A 27,239-nucleotide genomic window follows, 5' to 3' on the forward strand; every position below is an offset into this window, starting at 1 on the left:
TCTATGTCTCCCTCTACGCAGCGGCTAGTGAAGGAGAGGGCGGAGATGGCGCTGTGGAGCAAGGCGGCGGGGATGCCCCCACGGCTGCAGCGGAAGGGGTGGGTGTGCCCCCACAGGGGCCTGCTACGGCGGTAGACGGCGAGGAGCCATCCAGGTTGGTGGTTTCCACAGAGGAGGAGGAGGCCGCCACTGAGGCGCACATGGGGCCTGGTGGGGGCATCCCTGCTGGTGGAAGTGGTGCAGTCCAGGGGCAGGGTCAGAAGGCAGCACAGGTCACCGTGGAGGGGCCTGTGCATGTCGCTGTCCCTGAACCTGTGGGTGCACCACCTTGCACCAGCAGGGATGCCCCGTCCCAGGCCCGTCCGCAGGTAGAGGGGATGTCCATGTCATCTGACTCCCCTCCACCTGCGGACGAGGGGACCCCTGGCCGTGTGGAGAAGGTCCTGATTGGGGTCGCGATGCGCACGGCTGTGATTCGTGATGCCGTGTGTGCTTCCCAGGAGGAGCACGCACGTCATCACGAAGAGCACCGTGCCGACGTGGCCCAATTGGGATCGGCCATGTTCGGGGGTTTCCTGCATGTGTCGGCCAATCTGGCGGCCCTCTCCTCCTCTGTGGAGACTATACGCCAGTCGTTCTCCTTGCCGTCTTCCGGCCCAGATGCCACCAGGGCCCCCTGTGGACCTGCCCTGACCAATGCAGCCAGCTCGGTGGGGATCCCATCCCTGCCACAGTCGGGAGTCAGAGGTCCAGCAGGGGTGGACAACACAGCAACTGGAACCCAGCAGATGGAGGATGTGACGGCATCATCGGGCAGTGCACGTGCACGACGGCGTCGGTGGTTTCCATCATCCTGGATGCCGTTGTGCTGGCAGAGGCAGTGGCGTCGGAGGCAGCAGCAGGCTCGACGTGGGAGGCATCATGGCTCGGGGCCATCAAGATCAGAGGGGCAGGCATCGGCCGGAGGGCAGGAGAACCCTGGGATGGTAGTGTCTTCCGTGTGGGAGCAGTTGGTCCAGCGGATAGGTGCGGAGCGGCAGCGGGCGGAAGAGGAGCGGCTCACCATGGTCAGGGCGGAGTTCTCCATGCGTCGGGCGTTGAGGCGGGCTGAGTGCCTCGAGGAAGCTCGCAGGGAGTTTGAGGTGAACATGGGGTTATCCCTGCGAGACCTCGGGGCCAGGACAGAGTCCCGCCTCCAGGACATCGACATGGAGTTCGATGATGCCCTGGCCGGCAACATCACAGAGTGAGCCGCAGGACTTGCCCACTGCCATTGTATATAGTTATATAGTTAGTGGTAGGTTTCCTTTAAATTATTATTTTTTTATTTGGTTGCGATTGGACAATGCGCCACTTTTTTGTATATAGTTCCGTTTTTAGTTAGTTGACATAGTTAGGTTTCATTTGGTTGGGCTCATGGACCCGGGATTGTCTTGTAAATAGTTCTTCTATGGATTTTTTGATTTTTTGGATTTTTTTCATGGACATTCATCTTATTTTTGTTGTTTTGCTTTGTGGTTTTTCTAATTTCATTTCCATTCTAGTTGATTTTCAATACATTTTTATTTTCATCCTTCAATGGGCCTCATTCCGAGTACGGCGCTAACCAATGGCGCTATTAACGCCTTGGTTGACGCCGTACCCGGACCGGCAGCGCCTTGGTGGTTGGCGGAATTACCGCCCCATTCCAAGGTTGGCGGGGCGGTAATTCCCCAATCCCCATTTACCCTTCCCCATTCCCATTCTTGCCCCATAGGGCATAATGGGAGTGGGGAAGGCGTCAATTACGCCACCGTAAATTACGGTGGCGTAATTAACATCAAGGTCCCTTAGCGCCATGGTATTTAACGCCTGCTAAAAGCAGGTGTTAAAAGCACCATGGCGCTAAGGGAACTCGGAGTATGGCGGTAAGGGATTACCGCCACCGCTCTCGTTAGCGGTGGCCGCTATCCCTTACCGCCATACTCGGAATGAGGCCCAATGTGTCGTATCATCTCATTACTTTCATGCATGTCATGTTGGGTGTTTTGACATTCACTTGCAGCCATTGTGTGTGACAGACATGTGTTCATTTGCATTATTTACATTGGGTGTGTAACATGTAATTGCCTTTGATATGTGGGTGGATGTGATAGTTGGTTGGGCCTTTTGGCAGGGGAGGATGGCCATTACGGACATGATTGGGGATTGTTGGGACCCAGGTGCAGGGGGGCATGGATGGGACATGGGCGAGGGCCTGGTGGAGGGTGCCCCGCAATGCTGGGGGGTGGGGGTGGTGGGGGACATGAGTTGGACATGGGTGGGGGCCTGCTGGCAGGTGCCCCACAGTGCTGGGGGGTGGGGGTGGTGGGGGACATGAGTTGGACATGGGTGGGGGCCTGCTGGCAGGTGCCCCACAGTGCTGGGGGGTGGGGGTGGTGGGGGACATGAGTTGGACATGGGTGGGGGCCTGCTGGCAGGTGCCCCACAGTGCTGGGGGGTGGGGGTGGTGGGGGACATGAGTTGGACATAGGTGGGGGCCTGCTGGCAGGTGCCCCACAGTGCTGGGGGGTGGGGGTGGTGGGGGACATGAGTTGGACATGGGTGGGGGCCTGCTGGCAGGTGCCCCACAGTGCTGGGGGGTGGGGTGGTGGAGGACATGAGTTGGTGTTCATTAGTTCAAGGAGACATGTGCCTTTGCTGGGGGGCATGCCCATGTTGGGTGGGCTGCCTGCGGGACATGACCAGGGATGCAGGGTAGTCCCTTGTGGTTTGGGCTGCCTGCAGGGGCCGTGGAGGGTGTACAGGGAACACCGGGGAGGACCCACACTGTCAAATCACATGTAGGACTCCCCGGCACCCCTGAAATACACGTACCCTGCTGAAATCGCGTGTAAAACTTCCCGCACACCCCTGATATACACACGCCCAGGCTATTCGCGTGTAAAACTTCCCGCGCACCCCTGAAATACACGCGCCAAGGCTATTCGCGTGTGGAACTTCCCGCGCACCCCTGAAATACACGTACCCTGCTGAAATCGCGTGTAAAACTTCGCGCGCACCCCTGAAATACACGCGCCCAGGCTATTCACGTGTGGAACTTCCCGCGCACCCCTGAAATACACGCGCCCAGGCTATTCGCGTGTGGAACTTCCTGCGCACCCCTGAAATACACGCGCCCAAGCTATTCGCGTGTGGAACTTCCCGCGCACCCCTGAAATACACGTACCCTGCTGAAATCGCGTGTAAAACTTCGCGCGCACCCCTGAAATACACGCGCCCAGGCTATTCACGTGTGGAACTTCCCGCGCACCCCTGAAATACACGCGCCCAGGCTATTCGCGTGTGGAACTTCCTGCGCACCCCTGAAAAACACGCGCCCAAGCTATTCGCGTGTGGAACTTCCCGCGCACCCCTGAAATACACGTACCCTGCTGAAATCGCGTGTAAAACTTCCCGCGCACCCCTGAAATACACGCGCCCAGGCTATTCGCATGTGGAACTTCCCGCGCACCCCTGAAATACACGCGCCCAGGCTATTCGCGTGTGGAACTTCCCGCGCACCCCTGAAATACACGCGCCCAGGCTATTCGCGTGTGGAACTTCCCGCGCACCCCTGAAATACACGTACCCTGCTGAAATTGCGTGTAAAACTTCCCGCGCACCCCTGAAATACACGTGCCCAGGCTATTCGCATGTGGAACTTCCCGCGCACCCCTGAAATACACGCGCCCAGGCTATTCGCATGTGGAACTTCCCGCACACCCCTGAAATACACGCGCCCAGGCTATTCGCGTGTGGAACTTCCCGCGCACCCCTGAAATACACGCGCCCAGGCTATTCGCGTGTGGAACTCCCCGCGCACCCCTGAAATACACGCGCCCAGGCCAATCGCGTGTGGAACTTCTCACGCACCCCTGGAATACACGTAGCCCGCTCCCCCAGGCCCGATCGCGTGAGAAACTTCACGCGAACCCCTGAAATACACGTAGCCCGCTCCCCCAGGCCCGATCGCGTGAGAAACTTCACGCGAACCCCTGAAATACACGTAGCCCGCTCTCCCAGGCCCGATCGCGTGAAAAAGTTCACGCGAACCCCTGAAATACACGTAGCCGGCCCCTGAAATACACGTAGCCCGCTTGCCGTGCTGGTACAGGGTTAGCGCAGCCCTTTGCGCTGGATTGGGGATTTTGATGGCTTTTCCCTGCGCGGAAGGCGTTCTTGGGGGCGTAACTGGCGCTGCTGCAAGGTCGCTGCGCCACTGTGCGCCACGGCTGGTTTTGGTGGCTGGAATCCATGAATACGCTGTGCGCGGAAATGGGTTTTGGCGCACGCAGCTGGCGCAGGGATTCGCACGCGCACACTGTGCGCCAGCCGCGTGCGCCACTTGTGCGCTGAATTACACGTACCCTGCTGAAATCGCGTGTAAAACTTCCCGCGCACCCCTGAAATACACGCGCCCAGGCTATTCGCATGTGGAACTTCCCGCGCACCCCTGAAATACACGCGCCCAGGCTATTCGCGTGTGGAACTTCACGCGAACCCCTGAAATACACGTAGCCCGCTCCCCCAGGCCTGATCGCGTGAGAAACTTCACGCGAACCCCTGAAATACACGTAGCCCGCTCCCCCAGGCCCGATCGCGTGAAAAAGTTCACGCGAACCCCTGAAATACACGTAGCCCGCTCCCCCAGGCCCGAGCGCGTGAAAAAGTTCACGCGAACCCCTGAAATACACGTAGCACGCTCCCCCAGGCCCGATCGCGTGAGAAACTTCACGTGAACCCCTGAAATACACGTAGCCCGCTTGCCGTGCTGGTACAGGGTTAGCGCAGCCCTTTGCGCTGGATTGGGGATTTTGATGGCTTTTCCCTGCGCGGAAGGCGTTCTTGGGGGCGTAACTGGCGCTGCTGCAAGGTCGCTGCGCCACTGTGCGCCACGGCTGGTTTTGGTGGCTGGAATCCATGAATACGCTGTGCGCTTAAATGGGTTTTGGCGCACGCGGCTGGCGCAGGGATTCGCACGCGCACACTGTGCGCCAGCCGCGTGCACCACTTGTGCGCTGAATTCTATGAATTACCCCCTAAAACTTTTATCCTTGCGACATCGACTTCAGCCTTTCTTACTTAGCTGGTTGCATTCTCTCTGGTGTGAGCGTTCAGGGACTTGCCTTCAGTTTCCAAGATATTTGCACTGCAATGCACCGCAATGAACTGCTCACGCCAGTGTGAACATGTGGGTAGAGAGCACACAAGTTCCCAGTATGCAGCAGCACACCAATTCTAACCTCCCCCAAACTTCTTTTCCAGGGTATTTCAGCCAGCCACACGCACCCATCTTCATTGTAGTTTATTTCAGGATCATTGATTTTCAACAATTCATGAGAGTGTTGGCATGCCTGTCTACAGAACCCGTTCCGAGAACGGGTAGTTTTTGCTAGTACTCTCTAAAATAGGAGGAGACATACAGATGATCTTGGACACTAATCAAGCAAGCCGATTTGGGGGCAAAGCTGGAATAGATGTAGATGCGACCATCAGAAGATGTAGATGCAAGTGATACAATTCTGACAGTGTATTCATTTTTATTTTAATTCTTGCTTCTATAATTTTGAAGTTGATACAAGCTTTTATAATCATTTTTTTCATGTTTACATTTTTCCTTGGTATTGATGCACTTTTTAGTGGCCATGTTATTTTTATCATGCACGCTTCTTAACTGTTCACTCTAAGAACTGCAATCTTGCTAACCACCCGCAATTGTGTATACCAGAAATCCCACTCACCTGAGTCTAAAATAGATGGTGACTAAAGAATCATACAGAGGCACTACTGACATCCAGCCAGATGTTGGTAGAGTTGATACTCTCATCTAAAGAGATCCACTCATATTGTCCATTTGAGCCCAAGATTGCGAGAGAAATATTGGCTCATTTTCAAGTTGCACACATAACTCAAATGCTCAAAGGGATGAAGGTTTGGCTATTAATAACTGTAGCTTAACAATCAGAAGATTTTGATGTGTGTGTATATATGTTAACATAGACAAATGTTTGATTATGGGCCTCATTCCAAGTTGGGCGGTAAGGGTTAACGGTCACCGGTAAGGAGAACGGTGCCGTTATACCCTTACCGCCCAATTCCGAGGTCCCTTAGCGGGAGCCGCAAAGAACATGTGGTCAGACCACACATCCTTTACGGGTCCCTCTAAGGGACCAGGGCACTAATAACGGGCCTGCTATTCGTGGGCCCGTTATTAGCACCTTCCCCATTCCCATTGGGCCTCATTTCGACTTGGGCGGTAAGGGATAATGGTCACCGGTAAGGAGACCAGTGGCGTTAAACCCTTAACGCCCAATTCTGAGGTCCCTTAGCGGGAGCCACAAAGAACATGTGGTCTGACCACACGTCCTTTACGGGTCCCGCTAAGGGACCAGGGTGCTAATTACGGGCCTGCTATTCGCGGACCCGTAATTAGCGCCTTCCCCATTCCCATTGAGCCCTATGGGGGCTCAAATGGGAATGGGGAATGGTTGGTTGAATGGGGACTTACCGGGTGCTCCAGGGTCGGAATGACCCGGTAAGTCCCCATTCAACCAGACCGGACCCGGTTTGGGAGGCACCCATGGTGCTAATAGGCCAACTCGGAATTACCCCCATGTCTTTTTAGATATGTCTCAAGTGGGGTTTGTTTTGTGTGGATTTAACATTAAATATTTGGTTCCTCTATTAGTGCAGTGTTTCAGTTAAAAATGGTAGTACATTTATGAAATCCACTTTACTGCCACATTACTGCACCCCCGTACTAGGGGTGGGCAAAAATGTCTAATTCCATTGTGCTGGAAATTTGGCAGATTTCTGCTAAATTTCCCCAAACCACCAATTTTGCATGCAGAGCAGAAATGGCCGTTTGGGGCCTTTTTCTCCCAAAATTTGATTGTTTTGGAATTTTGTTTAAAAAAATAAATGTTGGCCATTAAAGTGCTGTTTTGTCTCCTTACATTTACGTTTTCCCCAAAATGTCCTTTTTTGTGTTTCAGGCCACACAAAAATGAAATTTCAGCAACAAAATAAATTTGCACAGCAAAAAAGAACCCCTGCAAAAAAAGGGAGGCAGAACCGGTGGAAAATCACTCCTGCCTGCAGAAGGGAATTGTTTGCCAATTTTGCCAACTCCGTTTCGTTTTCACCCATCCTTACCCTGTAATACAGGTTTTGGGTTAAAGTAGAGGGTGCACTCACAGGGAAAAGCTGAATGTAAACCATCCACTATATCACCATATATTGTCAGAATGAATGCAGCCAAATTGCAACTGGCATTTATTCTGAACAAATCCTTGCAGATGTCTATAGACTCCAACAATGGGAAATGACATTGCTGTGCCACCACTCATAATGCCATGGTAATCCCACGGGAGAGAGCGAGTGGTATTAATGGTATTGAATTTGGTGCTAATTCTGAAAAGGTACTTCCAGATTATTACTAAACTCGTACTGGGATCTGTTGCCTTTTGCTGCTAAATCTGTCAGGTTATATGTGGTGCTTCCCTTAAGGGACTAGTCCAGCACTTGATATATGCAGCTCAGTCCCTACAAAGGTAATGCATGTTGGGGTTTTGTCTTCTTTTAAGTTCACTGGCTTGATTGGGACACCTTGAGGCAAGTCATGGTACAAGTAAGTGCACACCAGGACCCATTTGCAGTAACGTGCAGAGATCCAACTCTCTCTGAATCCTTGTTTCAGTTATAGCACTACACATTTCCTCGAAATCTACAATGGCCACAAGATAGTATTGTGACCAGAATATATGGCGGAGGGTATGAATCTTGCAAGTGTGATATTATGATAATCATGTCACTTTGTGCCAAACATAGTGCCCTATCTCTAGAATATGAATATAGAATCCAGAACTATGTACGGGTTAGACGGTTTGAGCAAAACTTAAACCCATCACATTTCCAGGCTGAGCTTTGTGGGATTATCCCATGGGTCTAGACACATGAGACTCTACTGGGTTTATGCACATGGCTACATAAAGGTAGGAGAGAACAATCTCAGCACAGTCTATTGCTGGCATTTAAAGAGGCAGTACAGTTCTAAGAGAATTGTAGTTAGGATAGGGTAGAGAGGATGACGTTTTGGGGGCACACGTTTGGTGCATGGTTGGGGTGTGTGGCCAACTTCAATGGCATGAAGACTTGACTCTCTTGAGCTCCCGGGTGTCCCTTTTTAACCGTTGCTTTCTCTGTGTTTGGAGAAACCTGCTGCACCATAGAGTGGGCCACCGTGGATGAGGGTGCCCTGTGCCCTGGTCACCACTCTGAATCATCTGTCTTGCATGCAATGGTACGCTGTGAGCACTCTGCTTGATACCGTCTGCAGCCTTCACGACTTCCAAGATAGCAGTGAGCAGAGCGAGGTTGGGATTACGGTGCTGGAAGGATGCGTGTTGCCTGCTCCCTTCTCTGAGTCTGTAGCTGTATTAGGGGTGAACCCCCACTGTGGAAGTGGCAGTGATGAGACGACAGGGAGCAACAGATGGAAGGAGAAAGCCACAAGGGCAAGTACTGCAGGCCTGGGTCACACAGGGAGGTGCAGAACGCTAGTGTGCTGCTTGGGAATCAGGCGGGACTGCTGGCTCGTGGCTGCTGCATACAATTTGCAGACTGTGGCCATTGTGTGCCGGGGCTGTGTAGCAGGTGGCAGGGTGCGCTTGTACACGGGTGGGTGTGGTCCAGATACCATTACTCAGGTCTGAATATAAGCCTATGTATGGGATTGCATAACTGGGCCTTTTATCCTTTGGGTGTTATATGTCTTTTTACAGCTACCTTTTTCGATTTGTTTCTTAGACTGACCATTCAGCAGTGTGCTGACCCATGCTGAACCTGAGACATGTATGAAGGGTGAAGCAAACTAAAATGAAGGGTGTCACCCACAAATATACTCAGAAAGCTGACCCACCCTCCCCCCCACCCCACTCCAGACCTAATGCAAACACTACAGCACTCTTATAAGCAGCAGGGCAAGAGTCAGATATTGGAGGACATTGCATCAATCATATTCTCTGTGGAGAGAGGTAAAGATCAATGTCAACCTGCTACGGCAAGATGTACGCTCCCCGCTCAGGTAGAGTGAGTACTTTGGAGTCCAAGTTGTCTGCTACTGTGAAGACTACAAAAGAACTTCTGATATTGGTACAGAATTTGACTGTGAGGTCCAGAATACTGGAAAAAAAAGGTGAAGGATGCAGAAGAGAGGTCCTGTATAAACAACATTCAGATTTTAGAATTGGCAGAAGGAGAAGAGGGACAGGACCTGACAAATGATGTAGTAAACATGCTGTTGCAAGAAATTGGCCCAGGAGCACTGGCCGGGATTTACGATTGAGAAGGCACATAGATCTCTCATAAGAAAGCTACTGCCTGGTGCCCCTCCAAGGCAGTTCATTGCTAGGGTTATAAACTTTTGCGACAGGGACAAGATTTTGAAATTCTCCAGGGAAGGGGGCCTGATTAAGAGCGCTTCGTCCATGCTGACTATCTACCCCGACTACACTATGCAAGTCCAGAGAAAGAGAAATTTGTTTGTTCCGGTCGAGGAGAGGCTTCAACAACAAGGGTTGCATTTCTTGCTGATATCCTCAGCTAAGCTAAATGTGCTGCACAATGGGAAATCTCTTTTGGTTTGATTCTCTGGATGATCTGCACCAATGGATGGATGAGAACAGCATGGGGCCACTCCGAGATAAAAATGCTATAACAGTTATAACAGGCTTCCCCTCCTTTTATGTCTTCTGGCCATGGGGGTTAAATACTTTAGACATTAGTTCTCTATATATTAAGACTCCAAGCATGGCACCAGATTTGATGCACTTGATGGATACTCAATTGAGATGTCTGCAATCTCCTGCCAAAGTTCCTTTGTATAAACTACGCAAAGTTATGGCTCCCCTGGTTGATTCCCACTTTTTGGGTGTACCCTGGGAGATGGGTACACTGACGCCTGTTGTTGGCCAGATCGTGGGCAGTGCAAAATAGGCATGTTTGCTCTAATAGCACTGCACTATTGAGCTTTGGTTTTAGTTTGTTGTTACGTCTATTGTGTTATTTATGCTTGCCTATATACTGTTCCAACTATTTTTCATAGGCACTGTTGACACTTGTCGGCGCTGAGGTCTTCAGACAAATATATGCTTGGATGAATGCAGTTGCTGAATCCAACTTCATTTGGAGGGTTGATGGAAACAACATAGTGTCGTACTGGGGAGGATGTGTTGGAGATATGGCTGGTATAGGAGGTGTGCTATGGCACATGAACTGAATGTGGTTTACTGGAATATCCAGGGACTAAATAGCTATATTAAACTGGAAAGAGTAGGGTCATACCTCTGCAGGAAACGAGTGATGATAGCTCTACTACAGGAGACCCACCTTATGGATCCTAAGCAGAATTATCTCATAAGTAGAGGGGGTACTACAGGATATGGTGCTAACTACTCCACATCTGATGGGAGGGGCCTGAGTTGGATGCCAGCTGAGGTGTCCTTTCGACTACTAGAGGTTTGTATTGATAACGAGGGCAGGATGGTGATGGTTTATGTCTATGTGGTACAAAAGGAGGTGAGTGTAATTAACACATATGCCCCCAATCATGATGCTTCTGCCTGTTTCCATTCACTGTATAATAGATTGGCACAATTTGGATGTAGTTTTTGGAACAGGGGAGGGGATTGCAATTGTACCCTGGACCAAGTGATGGATAGGTTAGATGTGCAGTTTACACAACCGGCACAGACTATATGCAAAGTGCTGACTGACTTGGCTCTTGAGGACATCTGGAGATCCAAAAATGTACAGCATAGGGTCTACTCATACTATTTGGTTCCTCACAGGGTTTATATATGGATACATTATTTATTTACTGGTGCAGAACATGTGCATGAGTTTTTTAGTTCTAGTTACTTCGGTAGGTCATTATCGGATCATGCTCCACTGATTACTAAGTAGACGGTACGTAGGGACCCATCCTCCATCATGAGGTGGTAACTACGGGCAGAGGTATTCATGGATATGTTGTTTAGGAACCCGTTGGGGAATGGAAACATTGATTTTTGTTTGTTAATCACATGATATGGGAGTCTTTCAAGGGGGGATCAGGGGTGAAGCAATAGCCAAGGCTGGAGGTGTCCGGAACGCACTGTTGATGGACCTGGCTAGGATAGAAACTGATATCCAGCACATTGAGAACACCCCCAATGTAGACGGTGCTATGGAAAGGGACTTGATCACACTCAGACAGCAATGCATTGGCGCTTGGGAGAAATTGGGCAAATTTGATTTTGAGGCATATACCTAGAAGCTTCATGAACAGGGAGATAAACTGGCAGAATGCTCACTTGGTAATGCCGTAAAATAGCATTAACGAGACTGTCACGGGAGCAGGTGGAGCTGCTAGATGTTCCCTTTATGGAACTGGGAATGCAGGTGGCAGTCTCCTTCCTCTAATCTGGGAAAAGGCTGAGTGAGGATTGCCTCCTGCCTGAATTTTACAATGAGTACAATAGGGATGTTATTCCTAAATTGTTGCAGACATATAAAATGGTTTATGAGGAAGGGATACTCCCAAGGAGTATGCAGGAATCGGTGATTGTACCTATTCTTAAGCCGGGTAAACTGCAAATTAGAGGCAATTCCTATAGGCCTCTCCCCATGCAGAACCAGGGCTTTAAGATCCTCATTGCTATGCTAGCTAGTAGATGGTGACAGTAATTGCCTTGCTCATACATAAAGACCAGTTGGGCTTTGTTCCAGGCAGGAACACCTCCCTCAATCTGACTGGACCCTATCAAGGCATTTCACTCGGTGCGATGGAAGTGGATGGACGCTTCACACTGGCATTTTGGTTTTGGGCAAGGTTTCCTGCACTGGGTGAGGCTGATATACACTAGGCCCTTGGCAAGTGTGAAAACTGGGAAGAATATATATGATGCGTGGGACCTAATAAAAGTTAGGAGAGCTGCCCACTGTCCCCTATCCTGTATATCTGGGTCTGGAACCATTGGTGGAGTTCATTAAAACTGAATTGACATGGCCGCCATCTTGGTGGACGGCAGGAGGCATCTGATCTCTCTCTGAGCTGTTGTTATGCTTCTGTATATTCAAAAGCCTCAATGCATTCTGCCATATATTTTAGAGGTTCTCTATAACTTTTCCAGACTCTCTGGCATAACAATTATTTGTAGTGAATCTATTCTTTTTCTGCTAGTGAAACTGGCCTCCCAAGAGTGCACCAAGCTCACTGACTTTGAGCTGCGATGGGTTACTGACACTCCTTTAAATATCTGACGATTGACATTCACCACAAAGCGCAGGAGTCACATGAACATATTACTGTGTGAGCATTAGCAGGTTGCAGATCAATGGGTTTCTGGATGGAGCTGTCCCTATCACTGATGGGAAGGGAAAAGTAGGACCCTACACACTATGGTGAGGGACCTACTTTGGGGTATTGGTAGGCCTAAAATCTCACTGCATACTCCATGCTGTAGGCACGAGGATGGCGGTATCAAATTGCCTCACCTGGAAGGACAGGCCCAGTTTGTTGAGTGGTAGCTATTGGATGATATCACCCTGGACATGGCATTGATGCAGTTGGTCATAAACCCTGTCATGCTAAAGGAGGTTTTGTGGACAGCAGAGAGGAGGTTACCCTGTTGCCCTTATCTTCTGGAGCTAAAAAAGAAAATCTGGGAAGGGTCTTGAGATTCTTGGGGATAAGGTAGGTGTACTCACCTAATATTTTGATGACATCAGCTATTTACAAGGACGTGGGAGATGTTCTGACTGTGAAGAGTTGATGGGAGTCCATGGGAGTTACCACATGGGGCGACTTGTTATCAACCAGGTATTTTTGAAATTCAAAGAGGTGGTGGAGGGACACAGGGTGCATTTGGAACAATTCCTGACGTGTATGAGACTGGTGAGAATGTCAAACACTACTTGTTATGTTTACCTGCAGAACTGAAAGCTGATGAGATGCTTACTGTGCGACCTGTGGGAGAGTAGGCACTGTTTGTCCAGATTATATAGGTCACTGCTGACCGGATTGAATAGGGGGAATCTTAAGGCAGAAGCTCTCTGTGAAAAGGATCTTGGTACAGTCATTGGCGAGACGGTCTGTGGAAATGCACTATTGTATATACATAAGGTGCCTAGGAATGATTATACAGCTCCAGATTCTACATAGGACCTATATGACACCATATAAAATAGCAAGATTGTCTTGATTGACATATCCCTGCTGCCCCAGGTGTGGATCTGATGAGGGGGGAGAGGCTAACCTGATGCATAGATTCCAGCCATGCCGGTGATGAGAGGGTTCTGGTGTGGAATTTAGCTGAAAATGGAAACTGTGGGAATTGCTAGATTTTAAGGGTTGCCTGACAAGGTATGTACCCCCACCCAAGAAATAACAAGCATGTTACCAAGCTGCTGGATCTGGCCTGGATTCTGGTGAAACATAGGATTGGAATGTCCTGGAAGGAAGTCTCGGGCCACAATTTGTGGTTTGGCGGGCTGAACTCAAACTATGGGCTACTGCTGAAACTAAGATATGGTATAGGAATATCCATAAGGGCACGCAAAATGTGAAAGATAACATTCTAGATTGGAACTGGCACAGATAATCGCTATTCTTTTTTCTGATGATATGCCGCCCTGAACACTGACCAACAGTAGTGAGGCGACAAATCTCTTCACTTTTCTTTTACTGCAGTTATATGGAGGAAATGAATGTGTTCAGATGTCATAATTATAGCTATTTTTTCTCTTCTGTAAATGTTTATTATAAAATGGATATAGCTCATATTGGGAATATTGGCATAGCCAGGCTGTTTTAAATGTATGCATTTTCGTTGTTGTCTTTGTTGTTCTTCTGTTGGTGAAAGGACTGTAATCCCACTGCAGTATTGTTTCTTTAAAATGCCAATAAATAGCATTTAAAAAGGAAAATGAAGTGTGCGTGGTTAGAGGAATGATTTGCGAGTGGAGGGGCAGTAGAGGCCACATCCATTTTGTAGATGTAGCAGAAGGCCAAAGCACTTACAACCCAGTGTCAATTTACCAGGCACAGGAGAATGCCAAAGCAGTGAGAACCACATGAGGATTTAGGAGGTGTAGGAGAATGCCAATGCACCAAGAACCTCACATGCATTCACCAGGTAAGGAATACCACCAAATAACAGATGGCCTGATGTGCATTTAGTAGACAGAGAAAGGAAAAATACTGGTAACCCATGTGCATTTAGTAAGTGTAAGAGAAGACCAAAGCCCTGAGAGACCCATCTGCATTTTGTATTAATGTGAGAAGGTTTAAGCACCTGCAAATCCACATGCATTTAGAAGGCAGAGGAGTAGGCCGAAGGACTGAGAACCCCCTGTGCGTTTTCTGAAGGGAATTGGCACAGCAAAATAACATACTTCTTCAGCAGTAGCTATACCCGATAGGGAATAGGGTAATAATTGGGAGGGGGTGCATGTTGGCCATTTTACCACCTGTTACTCTAGCAGCTGTTTGTGTTAGAGAAGCCCAGATTGTATTTATGTATCAGGACTAGATACGCCTCTCAATCATTAGCCGCAGCACTCCTCTTCCGCAAGGAAAATGGAAATCTGTTTGAAAGAATCTGGTGCATCAGGAAGAAATGCAAAAGTACCTGCAGTGCCTTGGTACATACAACATGTGGCAGAGTATGGAGTTAAGGAGGAAGAGGATGAGGAATTTTATCTACTAGCATTAACGACGCTAGAGAGGGAAGATATGACATCAGCACAGAAACCAAGACATAAATTCACAAATGATGAAGAAGTGGTGATATCTGACATTTCCCCACTGCTCATTCCCTTGGAAACCCATGACAATGAAGAACATGACAAAGATTATCCTCCATCCCTGGATTTGAAATTGAGAATCACACACCTCAACTTTAATGATACTACAGATAGTGAGGGCGAACAAGACACAGACGAAGAAGCTGGTGGAAATGAAAAACGTATACAATTGTCACAAGCAATCACTGTTCAAAGGAAGAAAGCTTTATACTTTCTCTGTGGTCAGTGTGCAGTCTTTTCCAAAAATGGTTGGAAAAAACACATTAGTGGTAGTATTTTTGTGCAGCCATTTACATCAACAACACCCACTCCTCAGTCAACATCACACATTTAGCATGCATCATCTGAAATGTAAGTTGAAAAGAAAAACAAATACTTGGATTGCTCCCAGTGTCAGTAAAAACCAAAGGGAAACATGACCTGTTCACTTTGATAAGCGACTCTAAGAAAAGCTTAATGTGTGAGTTGAATCATTTGATGAATGCAATGCCTATATTTCATTTGCATTCCAAATGGTTATCCAAAAATAGAGCTTCTGCTTCATAAGCTTAATGAATCTTTCTGATTGTCAAAAATAGGGTTTTTTAATGTACTTATTTACTCTTTATTTTCCCCACTATTGAGACTGAAAGTAAGCATCCTTATTAATTTATGAATTATGTTATTCTGGAGCGTCCTCATGTATTGGTCCTTATCATTATTATTATTGCAGGTATTCATAGTAGCTTGAAGTTTTCCTTGTTTGTATTCACTTTAATTTGCCATTGTCCTTTTTCACTTTGTTTTGTGTTAACAATGGGAGAAATAGAAAATACATATGTTTCCATTTCAACATATTGTTTAATATCAGCAAACAAATGTATTGGTTCCACTAAGCACAAGTATACTTCTTTCCTTCTATAGGCTTTTTGATTAAGAGACTTTGCAGATGTGGTATTTACGGCAATAAATGCAGCTATAGAGCAATACCCTATTAAACATTGGTGAAAGGGCATCTCGATAAATACCATCTGTCAGTCCTTTAATGCAGTCACCAGAAATGTACACAGAGCAGACCAGAAGAAGGAGAATAGATAAGGGCCTATTTCAGCCCTCACAAAACACAGGGAGTGTGCAGTTACCCTACAGTGGAAAAGCAGCCAGCTCATCTTGCCACCAGCCATATATGTAAGGCAGGTTTCTTGCTTTGGATGTCGGTTACCCGTTTTGACACCAGATTCCCTTTGGGACCAAATGAGACCACATGCTGCCTCTTAACCCCTTAACTTCATTCAACACATCTGCACCACCATCTCACACCAGTAAATCAGAACATCTTGTTAAGTAACAGATTTTCATAATCCCTGTCATGGGGCATTGATATTAGACATTATTTTGGCCCTGCCAATCAGCATTGCCAGTGATATTTAGTAACTCCAGTGTTTGTCATTTTCCAGCAGATTCCACAGCATGCAGACACATGATTTTACACCTGTAAGCTACGTCATTACACAAGGTGCTGCCTTTGGCATTTCAAATGTGCTGCTTCTGGCATATCTGTTAGTAATAGAATTATCAATTGAAATAAACACACAATACCTGTCTGGCAATTAATAAGCATTGCAAATGACTATGAATCTGCCTTTATCCTTCCAAACCTCCATACATTGTTAGGATGTGGGGGGGATAAGGAGTACAACCTACCACTTTTTCTATGGAAGTCTTGTGTATTATAGTCAGACTGCCGATCTCTGGTCAAACAGCAGAATGATGGACAGGGAGATTGTTGTCTCTCTTTGATCCTTTATGAGGTTTGGTAACACCTCTCCATCCAGGAAGCTCGAAGCAGCAATCTCCTGTGAACCCAGCTTCAATGTGGCACACCCTGAACCAAACCCATACCAGGGTATTGCAGAACAAAAGGCCTTTGAAGTTCCAAGTTTGGGAAGGAAAGGGATTAGACAGACAGAGCATATCTGAACAGATGAAATTTTCTCCACCTTGATTTTCTGTGTGCTTCTCTTTCCTTCCTGTCTTTTCCATTTCCCACACAGCAAAGTACCTTGAGTATGATGCAGGTAGGGAAAATGTACATGTTACATTGGCAGGGATTGGATGCCTTAAATCAGGTTTGCTTTTATCCAATCACTTGTGGGCTTTTTCCTTTATAAAGAAGGGTTTTTCCTACTCCTTCCTTAATTCCTTTTGGACCTACAAGTCCATACTTGCCAACCCTACCGATTTAGGCGGTAGGATACCGCTTTTTCAGCAGTCCTAGCGCCTACCGATTTATTGGCACCAAATACCGATTTTTTTTGTAAATAAAAACTAATTATTATTATTATTATTTTTTTTTTTTCATTCCCCAAGCCAGCTCAGGGGAGTCTTTCAAGGGCTCCCCCGAGCTGGCGTAGCGGGCGAAGGCGGGGCATGCAGGCTTTTGATGTCAAAGGCACCCACGGCGGTGGGCTAAGGGCGCCCCTCCGCCGCGGGTGCCTTTCACAAAAGGCGCCATTAGCCCCCCACCACGCCAACTTAGGGGAGTCTTTCAAGGGCTCCCTCAAGCTGGCGTCGTGGCAGAAGGCGTGACAGGTGCCTCATTGTCATTGAATGCACCCGCGGTGGCGGGCTCATTCAATGACAATGGGCTGCTGACACGCCCTATTCCTATCATTACCTCATCGCCTGACTATTTTTGAAACTTTAAGATTCCTACAGATTTTTGGTCACAGAATGTTGGCATGTATGCAAGTCAAGCATAATTCTTATGGGGCCATCTGCTGGGAGACCCATCCTCTCCAAAACCCTCCACCGGAGGAGGAGACATTTGTTCCAAGACAGAGGGGAGGTCTGCTCCCTAACAATCCCAAGGAGGTGACTGCTGTGGTGAATCAAGACCTGCACTCTCTGCGTGCTGCACCAGTGTGCACACTCCTCACTGGAGATGAAGGACTCCTGCACGTGCCAGCTAGCCTTCCCCATATGGGAGTGAAGAGGAAAATGACCCATCTATCTTGTCCCTGAGATTATGAATTGTGTCTTGCAGTACCAGAAGAGGCCAACCCACTGACCTGCTGTTGGACCAAGTCCTGCACTCTCTGCCAGCTGCAGCGGTACCCATGCTCCTTACTGGAGGTGGAGCAGGTGCCAAGTATGCTCCCCTGTGCCAGGGTCAAGAGGAAAAGAACCAATCTTGTCACTGAGCCACTGGATTGGGAATGACAGCATAAGAGGAAGCAAGGAAGCTGGACTCCCGTGTTCTATAGCTTTGAACTGTAATCGCAAACAAGTTGAACATGTGTGAGTGCCTTCAAACTACCAGGACCCACATTGATGCTTTTGGCACTTCGTTGAACTACTGTTTGCATTCATAGAACCAGCTTGATGCTGTATAGTACCAAGCAGAGCACGCCACCTGTTTGGCTCTGACCACCAGCTCACCACTGGGGATACTTCAAACCACTGCCGTCTTTTTGAACACTGCAAGGGACCATCAAGGTCACAACTTTGAACTGCTCTGGAGCTCGAATCGAGCCACCACAGGTACTGTGTAACTTATTAACCCAAACCAGTGCATCTTGAAATATCCTGAACTTCAAACCAGCACTGGCAAGCCCCTGAACTGCATTGCTCACACATCAACTTTGAACTGCACAGAGCTAATGCTTCAAACTGACTCGATACCAAACCACCGCTTGACCAACATAACTTGCTGTAGCTGAACCTGGTTCAACACAGAAATAAAGCAGCCTGGCTCAACAGTGTCCAACTACCAAGAACTGAGACAGGGACTGTAGAAAGGACCCTATCCCTTTTGTCCACTTGTGTGAGCTTGGTGACATCTAAGCCACCCATTTGGACCTTTTTCAACAAGACATATCCCTTTTGGTGACATTGTTTACTATTTATTGCCTTTCACTCCGGCTTCATTTCCAAGAGTGTTTGCACCATCTACATTTTGTATATTCCATGTTCTTTTTGTTGTGTTTTGTAGACAGTTATCTTTGCACACAAGTGTATTTAATCAAGCTGTATATATTTTTGTAGAGCCTTGATTGGACAATCTTATATTTTGGGCTGTTCTGATATTGTTGTTTCGTTTGATACTGTTATCACATTCACACATCCTGAAGAGTATAGCCTGCCCTTGCTCTATTTTACCACAACAAGCAAAGGAGGTACATCTCCTAACTGTACCCGTTTCACCTTTATAATTACCATTGCCATTGGTCTGTAGCAATGTGAGGACTGAGTGGTTTGACCACTACTCATCCTTGCACTCTTGCAGGGCAGTAGTCATTTTGTTACACAAATCCTGTCAGTAATCTAGTAACTGTGATATAATCATCCATTCCACATGTATACACTAGTAGGAAGTTCCAATAGGTGTTTTCTGCATGGGTCAGTACTTAACACATGGTGGGTCTTCTGTTCAACTTAAAGTACACACAATATCAACGATATATCAGTCAAGAAATTTCTGAATTAGTGCCCTTATTTCAAAGGCATATTGGAGGTTAAGGGATAGGCCTAAGACATTTACCCAAGGGCTTTTGTTCAATTATGAATATGATATAAAAGATTTGCAATACATGGCTGACAATGTTTCTTTTGTAAAATTTGTTGATACATTTTTGTTTCATAAATGTAACCCAGTACAGCGGTACCATCCATTGGGAACACTGTGCAGTACCTTTGCCAGACTCATCTCCTGAATTTAAATCCCAGTTTACCTATATAATGCTGGGATGTATGGTGGAGTCTCTTGCCTCTGCCATGGGCTAGTAGATAGGGTGTCTAAAGGACATGGTGCCACCACACTCGCCATGATGCTGTGCCTGCAGGAGCCATATGTAAGATCCATTACACAAACCCATCCCAGTTTCAGGTGATTGTCCATGAGGATTTGCACATCTATATCCTTCTGATACAGCTACAGAGGCTGTGAGCCAGCCAGGTTTAGTTGGAATGACGCCAATCACGTGAGGCTACCAAAGCTGGAATTGGTTGGTGTTGGACTGAATGAGAGAGTCTCCTAGTGCCAGCAGGGCCATTTAAACAGTGCTCTGAATAATATGGTTGTTATGGAAGCCCAGTCGAGTCATTCTACATGCACAATGTTTACATGGCAACGGCAGAGTTACAGCTTTGAAAACCAAGATAGTGGCCAAGCCATTGGAAGGCTCAGGCAAGAGTTGTGCAGGGTGGTTTTCATGACAACAATTTCTGAATCCTGCTGCACCAATCTCAATGCTATTCTCATGATTGTACACAGATTTAAGCACTCTCAGTGAAGTTGAACCTTGGGTAGGGGCTAAGGCCTGATAATGTTGCAGGTGATGAGAGAGCAGCTGGTTTCAAAAGAGTTGAAGATCGATCAGCAGGGATGGTCAGTGGTGAAGGCGGGTGGATGCATGGAAGAGAAGGAAGGTGGGCTTTTACCTTTGTTCACTGTTCTTAGAGAGGCACAGCTCCACCTCACTGACGAGGCCCAACTAGGATGAAACACCTGTCTGGGGTTGCTGTTGGTACTCTAGTTCAGAAGAGAATTGCCACGCATTTCGGTGCCGGAATGCCCTTGGACAGGACAAAGACCGATATGTAGTGGAAATGTCTCTTCTGTGAAAGGATGGTGCGCTAACAACTCTGGTTGAGACTCTAACCCGGGATATAGAACGGTAGTATAGAAACTCCCAGAACCCCCCTTGTTTGTGCATATTAAGTATCTTTGGATTTTCACCCTAAATTGCAAATATAATCCAGACGAGGAAACCTTGCTCACTGTTCTTAGAGAGGCACATCTCCAACTCACTGAAGAGGTCCAGCCAGGCCGAAACATGTGCAGGAGTTGCTGTTGATACACTTGTTCAGAAAAGAATTGCTAGGCATTTCAGTGCTGGACTGCCCTTGGGCAGGCCAAAGACTGATATGTAATGGACATTTCTCTTCTATGAAAGGATGGTGAGCTAAAGACTCTGGTTGACACTCTAAACCAAGATATAGGCTGGTAGCAGAGAAACTCCCAGAACCCCCCCTGTTTGGGCATGAAGTGGATGCATGGAGGAGAAGGAAGGAGGAGACTAAGGTGGAGACATGGAGGAAAAAGTAGTGTGATGTTGTTCCCTGCGTTGCTCTTAGTGCTGGTTTGGGAAAACTAGTGGCGCAAGGGCACATCACCCACTTTGTGTTGTGACAGCCTAGAGTGGATTGAGAAAATCCTCTTGGTTCCTTCACAGAACATGCATGTACCAGCATTAGAATATAAATTCACCAAGCATTGTCAGAGCAAGTGTTCTATGGTTGTTAGGAATCATTCATCATGGGACACTGACACTGTTTCAAAACCTACAATGCTAGTGATAGAGTCATATGTGTTCTGTTGTCCCCTTATATGGTAGGCTTGGATACATATCCTGCTCTTTAACATGTTTGTCAAGCATAACTTTTATTTTGCCTTGGTCCCATATCCCACACTCATGCTTGCATGTGTCCCATAAACCAAGCTTGTGTTCATGTCTCAGGGTGTCTTGCAAAGTTTGCTTGTGATGTCATCAGGGATGTCATCTGTTGTATCATCATTGTGGTCCTAGGCTACGCAACAGGGGGCACAATGTTAATGTGGCTTTACTTGAATTCCAGGGGTTTTGTTGTGTTAAGTTTGTAGCTTAACGTCCCTGCAACTAAAGTTTTTTTCTCTGAATTTGAAGGTATTTGCTATACCATAGATTGCACATTTTCGTTGTTAAGATCACTAATAGCATTGACAAAATACTAAATATTAAAACTTTTTCAGTTTAGAAAAAAGGTTCTTCAAAATTGCTTACCTTATTTCTTTCATGGATGCCTGATTTTGTCTTTTCATTCACCATAACTTCTGTGAAAGACAATGCAATATATTTTATAATGGAAATATAGAGAAGAGTGATGACATTTCTTTTTTTTTCCATAATAGCACTCTACGAATACAGAATGTATTCTGAATACTTAACCAATTAAGGTTGTCTACTTTTTAATTTTGTAGAGAGAAAAAAACTCTCTTTGGAGAGAAAAACACTTCTACTCACTGAGCTAAAATATGTGCTTTGAAAATGAGTTGTACATCTCAATTATTTTCAATGTATATGACACTAATAATCTAAAATACTATTATTTAAACTCAATGAGTTTATAAAAACATTTCCTTAAAAACATCTGAACTATATACAGTAAGTATTGCTAATAAATGCACTATCTATACCTGAGTTTGCTTAATAAAATATTTACCCACACTTTAAATTCTATTTCAGTTTGAATAAAAGTCTTTATATGGCAGACTTACTGAGGAGGTTAACATTCCAATAAATGCACAATGTATGGCTACACTGGCCGTTAACATCATGGGCCACATATTACAAGCCCAGTGAAAGGGAGGACCCTATCTTCAGTTCTTCCTCCTATTTATGTATCAATGTAGCACATAGAATGTGTATTGATTTATATTATCATCCTAAAGCAAAGCCTAAAAAGGGTAAAACTCGTCTCTAAGAGTGAGGGTGCCTATGAAAATGGAAACAAGCATTTTATAATACCTCCTTTTCAATTTTTTAAGCAATTAACAAGGAAACTATGTTCCCTACATGTAATAATAGTGGAGATAGGAGAATTACACTTAGAAAAGGGAGTGGCGTGGAGAGGCTATTTTAGGGACAAGAGTCAATGAAACATAATAAATAAAATTGCATGTGTAGGGCGCCTACACTGAACACTCAGGTAACCACGGATCTGGTTTTAAATCAGCAAATTATAAATAGATTTGCAGCACTGTCATTGATTTGTGCACCTGCCAAGGTACTGCTACACATTATATTTACAAAAAAATATACACAAAGATTATCTTGAAAATGAATAACTATACACCCAACGCCAATGTTTCATTTTTGTACAAACTGTCTTTTATTTTAAAACATCTGAAATTTGCAGAGTAGTTTATGCACCTTAACCAGGATACTGAGACATTTAACATACGTATGTCATCGTTTTACAAACATATATAGACATGCTAACATTGTACAATTGTTTTGAATGTAAATCTTCTTAATGCCTAGTCATACCAATATTTGAAATAATAAGTAGACAATAAAAAGTTCCCTATATGTAAATACCTGAGTACTTACTATGATTTACTCTAAGGGGGTAATTCATAGAATTCAGCATGGCTGGCACACAGCCGTGTGTGCCAAAACCAATTTCAGCGCACAGCACATTCATGGATACTTACATCCATAACCAGTCATGGCGCAGAGTGGCGCAGCGACACTGCAGCAGCACCAGTTACACCCCCAACCCCGGCTCGTGCGCCAAAAACACTGCACAAATCCCCTACATGGCGCAAAGGCCAGTGGACCAGCATACAGCCCCGCAACCACGAAAATGCATGTAAAATCCCCCACGCACCCCTCGGAATATGCGTACCCCGCTGGCGCTATTGAAATCGTGTGTAAAACTCCCCGCGCACCCCTGGGAAAAAAACACGTACCCCGCTCACACTAGCAAAATCGCATGGAAAACTCCCCGCGCACCTTCATTAGTTGGCTGCTTCATTAGTTGGCTGTCAATGTTGTGATCTGTATGTGTGTGGTATGTGCTACTGACATGTGTGTTCATGTTTCTTTTGTTTATGTTGCAGGTGATGACACACTGGCGGCAGAGGATGAAGATGTCATCCCAGACACGGTGGTCAGTTCACATCAACAACCAGGCAACAGTGGTGGTCGTGGGGAGGCAGCCCACGAGAACCCACTGGTGCTGCAGGCCATCGTGTCCAGAGCTGACTCTGAGTCAGGCTCTGATATATCCTCTGACCACTATGTTGAGCCGGATCTGCATCATGACGTGTTGTTGCCAGTAAGTGAGCTGTGTTGGATGATCTTCTGTCCGCGACACCTGCTGTAGGGGGCCAGGCAGGGTTGGAATGTTCGCCTGTGGTGGTTACGGGTGCAGGGTCACACTCCACACCAGTTGGCCATGTTCCTGGGGCATCAGGTCGACAGAGGGATGCAGTCCTGCAGCCGCATGCAGCACCAACCCAGCAAGGACCACGGCTCCTTGGGCCCAGCAGGTGTGGTGTCCGGCAATGCGGTGGCCGTGTTCCACCGGGGTCAACTGAGTGGGAGCATGCCACGATTGCCATCGCACAGTAACATGGGGGAGCAGTTGAGATGATTGCTCAAGGTATGGAAAGTGTGGCCCATTCCATCCTCCCCTCTGTAGGGCAAGTGAAGCTCCAGCAGTGGGCTACGTGGTCCACTTGCCACTCACTCAGGCTGGGCATGGCGGCGTCTGACAGGGCGTGCCGGACCGAAATGGTGGCTGTGCATCAAGCACTTAATGCTCAAGCAGGCCTGCAGGGCGCGCTAAGGGCCTTTCCTCCAAATTCACGTAAACGTGCTGTTTTTCACGTGCCAAATCACTCCGTAACAAGCTGGCCACGCAACAATACACGGAAGACCGCGCTCCTGCCCAGAAGGCCAAATTACTGCCCCCCAGAGCCCTGAGCGGCCTCTCATGAGCCATCTGCTGCTGCCTGCCTGCCTGCCTGTTGCCACCATGCCCTGCCATTTGGTGCCTGCACATCTGCCATCTGCAGGGGTCCAGTTGCTGTGACCACCCCTGCTGGAACAGAAGACTCCCGACTGGTGTTCCATCACTCCACAACCCAGTCCCAGGACCCAGTTGCCCACCCACACCTGCCTCGGGGGTTGCCATGTCCAAGAAACACCATCTGGCACCAGTGGCAGCCCCCCAGCAGAGAGGCAGAGGGCTGCCATCTTCACTGACAATGAAGATGGCATCCTGTGGAGCAATTCCTGTGGCATTATGATGCCCTCTTTACACCACGCGCGCCAACAAGGAAGGACAGAGGAGGATCTGGACGGACATAGTGGGTGCCATCGACGCGGAGGGGGTGGCACCCTGCATCATCAAACACGTCCAGAAACTCTGGGAGGACTACAAGTCCAGGACCCTCAAGAAGGCCCAGCGCCTCTTAGATGCAGCGGATGCATTGGGGCACCGAGGCCAGTTTACCACCCAGCAGATGAGGGTCCTGGAGCGCATTCGCCCAGTTCTTCACCACCAGATCCTCAGGATGCAGTCTCATCTGGAGTCGAGCAGTAAGTGCCCATGCATTCCTGTTTAAAACAGTGCATGTTGCAGTGTGGTGGTAGTTAGCTACTTGGCTGTATGTGAGACATGGGTCATGTATGGATGTGTGTGTGCAGGGACATGATGGTGCTGCATATGAGTCCAGTCAGGCGAGGCCCACATAGATGGTGTATGTGTCACAATGCATCATGCGCAGCAGCATGCGGAATGCACACATGTATGCATGTCTTTGTCTGTACTTGGACATGTTTGGGTTGTGGGAGATGGGTGCTGCTGTCATGGACATGCATCGTGTACATGTCTGTGTGTCTGAGTAGTGTGTGAGTGACTGGTAAACACCATGGATGCATGACACATGTCCGTGACGATGTGTTGATTCACTGATACAGCCTAGTCATCCTTGTATCCACTGTGTCTGGTGGTATACGGGGCCAGATGCATGACCCTCCGGTGATGTGTGTGTGCATGTGATCAGCATGTCCCATGATGCATGTGAGTTTCAACCCACCATTGGATGTTTCTACAGTGCCTTGGACATGGATGCAAATGTTTGTTGCATGTGTCATGCCTGTTTCTGCATGTGTGTTGCCTGCACTGACCCATGTGTTGTGGAGGGACATGATGGAAGTGACGTTTGACAGTGCCACTCATGTGTTATTGCTTTGTGTCTAGGGGACTATTGTACAGTACCCTGATGCTTGTGTTCAATGTCTCCCTTTACACAGCGGCGAGTGAAAAAGAGGGCGGAGACAGCGCTGTGGAGGAAAGCGGCAGGGATGCCTCCACTGGCTGCGACGCAAGGCCCAGTCACCCTCCCAGGAAATTCCATCTTCTGGGAGCGAGGGGACTGGTGCCGCGTCCCCCACTACGGCTGCAGCGGAAGGGCCGATGAGCCCCCACAGGGGCTTGCAACGGCAGAAGAGCAGAGCTATCCAGGTTGGTGGTGTGTATGGAGGAGGAGGAGGCCGCATCCAAGCTTCACATGGGGCCTGGTGGGGGTGGTACCACTGGTGCAAGTGGTGCAGTCCTGGGGCAGGGGCAGGAGGTAGCAGGGGTAACCGCGGTGGGGCCTGTGCATGTCACTGTCCCTGACTGCATCACCATGCACCAGCAGGGATGCCCTGTCCCTTGCCCGTCCGCAGGTAGGGGGGAGGTCCACGCCATCTGACACTCCTCTTTCTGTGGACATGGAGACCCATGACAGGATCAAGTCCATCCTCATTGGTGTCATGTTGCGCACACATGTAATTCATGATGACGTGCGTGCTTCCTGGGGGGACCACGCACGTCGGCACGAAGAGACGTGTGCCAACATGGCCCATTTGAGAGGGCTCATGGTGGGAGTTTCCTCTATGTGCCACGCTGCCTTGCAGCCCTCTCCTCCTCTGTGCACACTATATGCCAGTCATTCTCTGTGCCGTCTCCCGGCCCAGATGCCACCAGGACCCCTGTGGACCTGCCCCAACCAACACAGCCAGGCCTGTGGAGATCCCATCCATGCCACAGTCAGGAGTCGGAGCTCCAGCACAGGTGGTCACCCCAGCAACTGGACCCCTGGCAACGGACAATGTGCAGGCACATTGAAGCAGGGCACCTGCACGACGGTCCCGGGTGTTGCCATCTACCCTGAGGCAGTCGTGGTGGCGGCGGCAGACAGCAGAAAGGCAGCAGCAGGCTCGATGTAGGAGGCATGTGGCCTTGGGGCCATCAACTTCATCGGGGCAGGCATTGGCTGAGGGGCAGGAGGACCCCGGACTGGGAGTGTCTTCCTTGTGGCAGCGGTTGGTCCAGCAAATAGATGCAGAGAGGCGGCGGGCAGAGAGGGCATGGCTCGGGATGGTCAGGGTGGAGAACTCCATGCACCGGGCTTTGAGGCAGGCGGAGGGCCTTGAGGAAACTCGTAGGGAGTTGAGGGATTCCATGGCTGCATCCCTGCAAGACCTCAAGGCCAGGGAACAGGCATGCCTTCGGAACATCGACATGGAGTTCGATGATGCCCTGGCCCGGAACATCGCTAAATGAGCCGTGGGACTGGCCCACCACCTTTGTAAATAGTTATGTAGGTGTAGGTTTCCTTTCTTTTTTATTTTTCTTTGGGGCACATGGACTATGCCCCACCATTTTGTAAACAGTTATTTATTAGGTAGGTTTTTGGTTAGGTTTCCTTTGGATTGTTGGGCTCATGGACCCTTGAATATTTAGTTTAGTTTAGTTTAGTTTATCATTTATATAGTGCCGCCTGGCCCTGG

The sequence above is a fragment of the Ambystoma mexicanum genome, chromosome 1p, assembly GCF_040938575.1.
Source record: "Ambystoma mexicanum isolate Mex_15411 chromosome 1p, UKY_AmexF1_1, whole genome shotgun sequence".
Classification (NCBI taxonomy): domain Eukaryota; kingdom Metazoa; phylum Chordata; class Amphibia; order Caudata; family Ambystomatidae; genus Ambystoma; species Ambystoma mexicanum.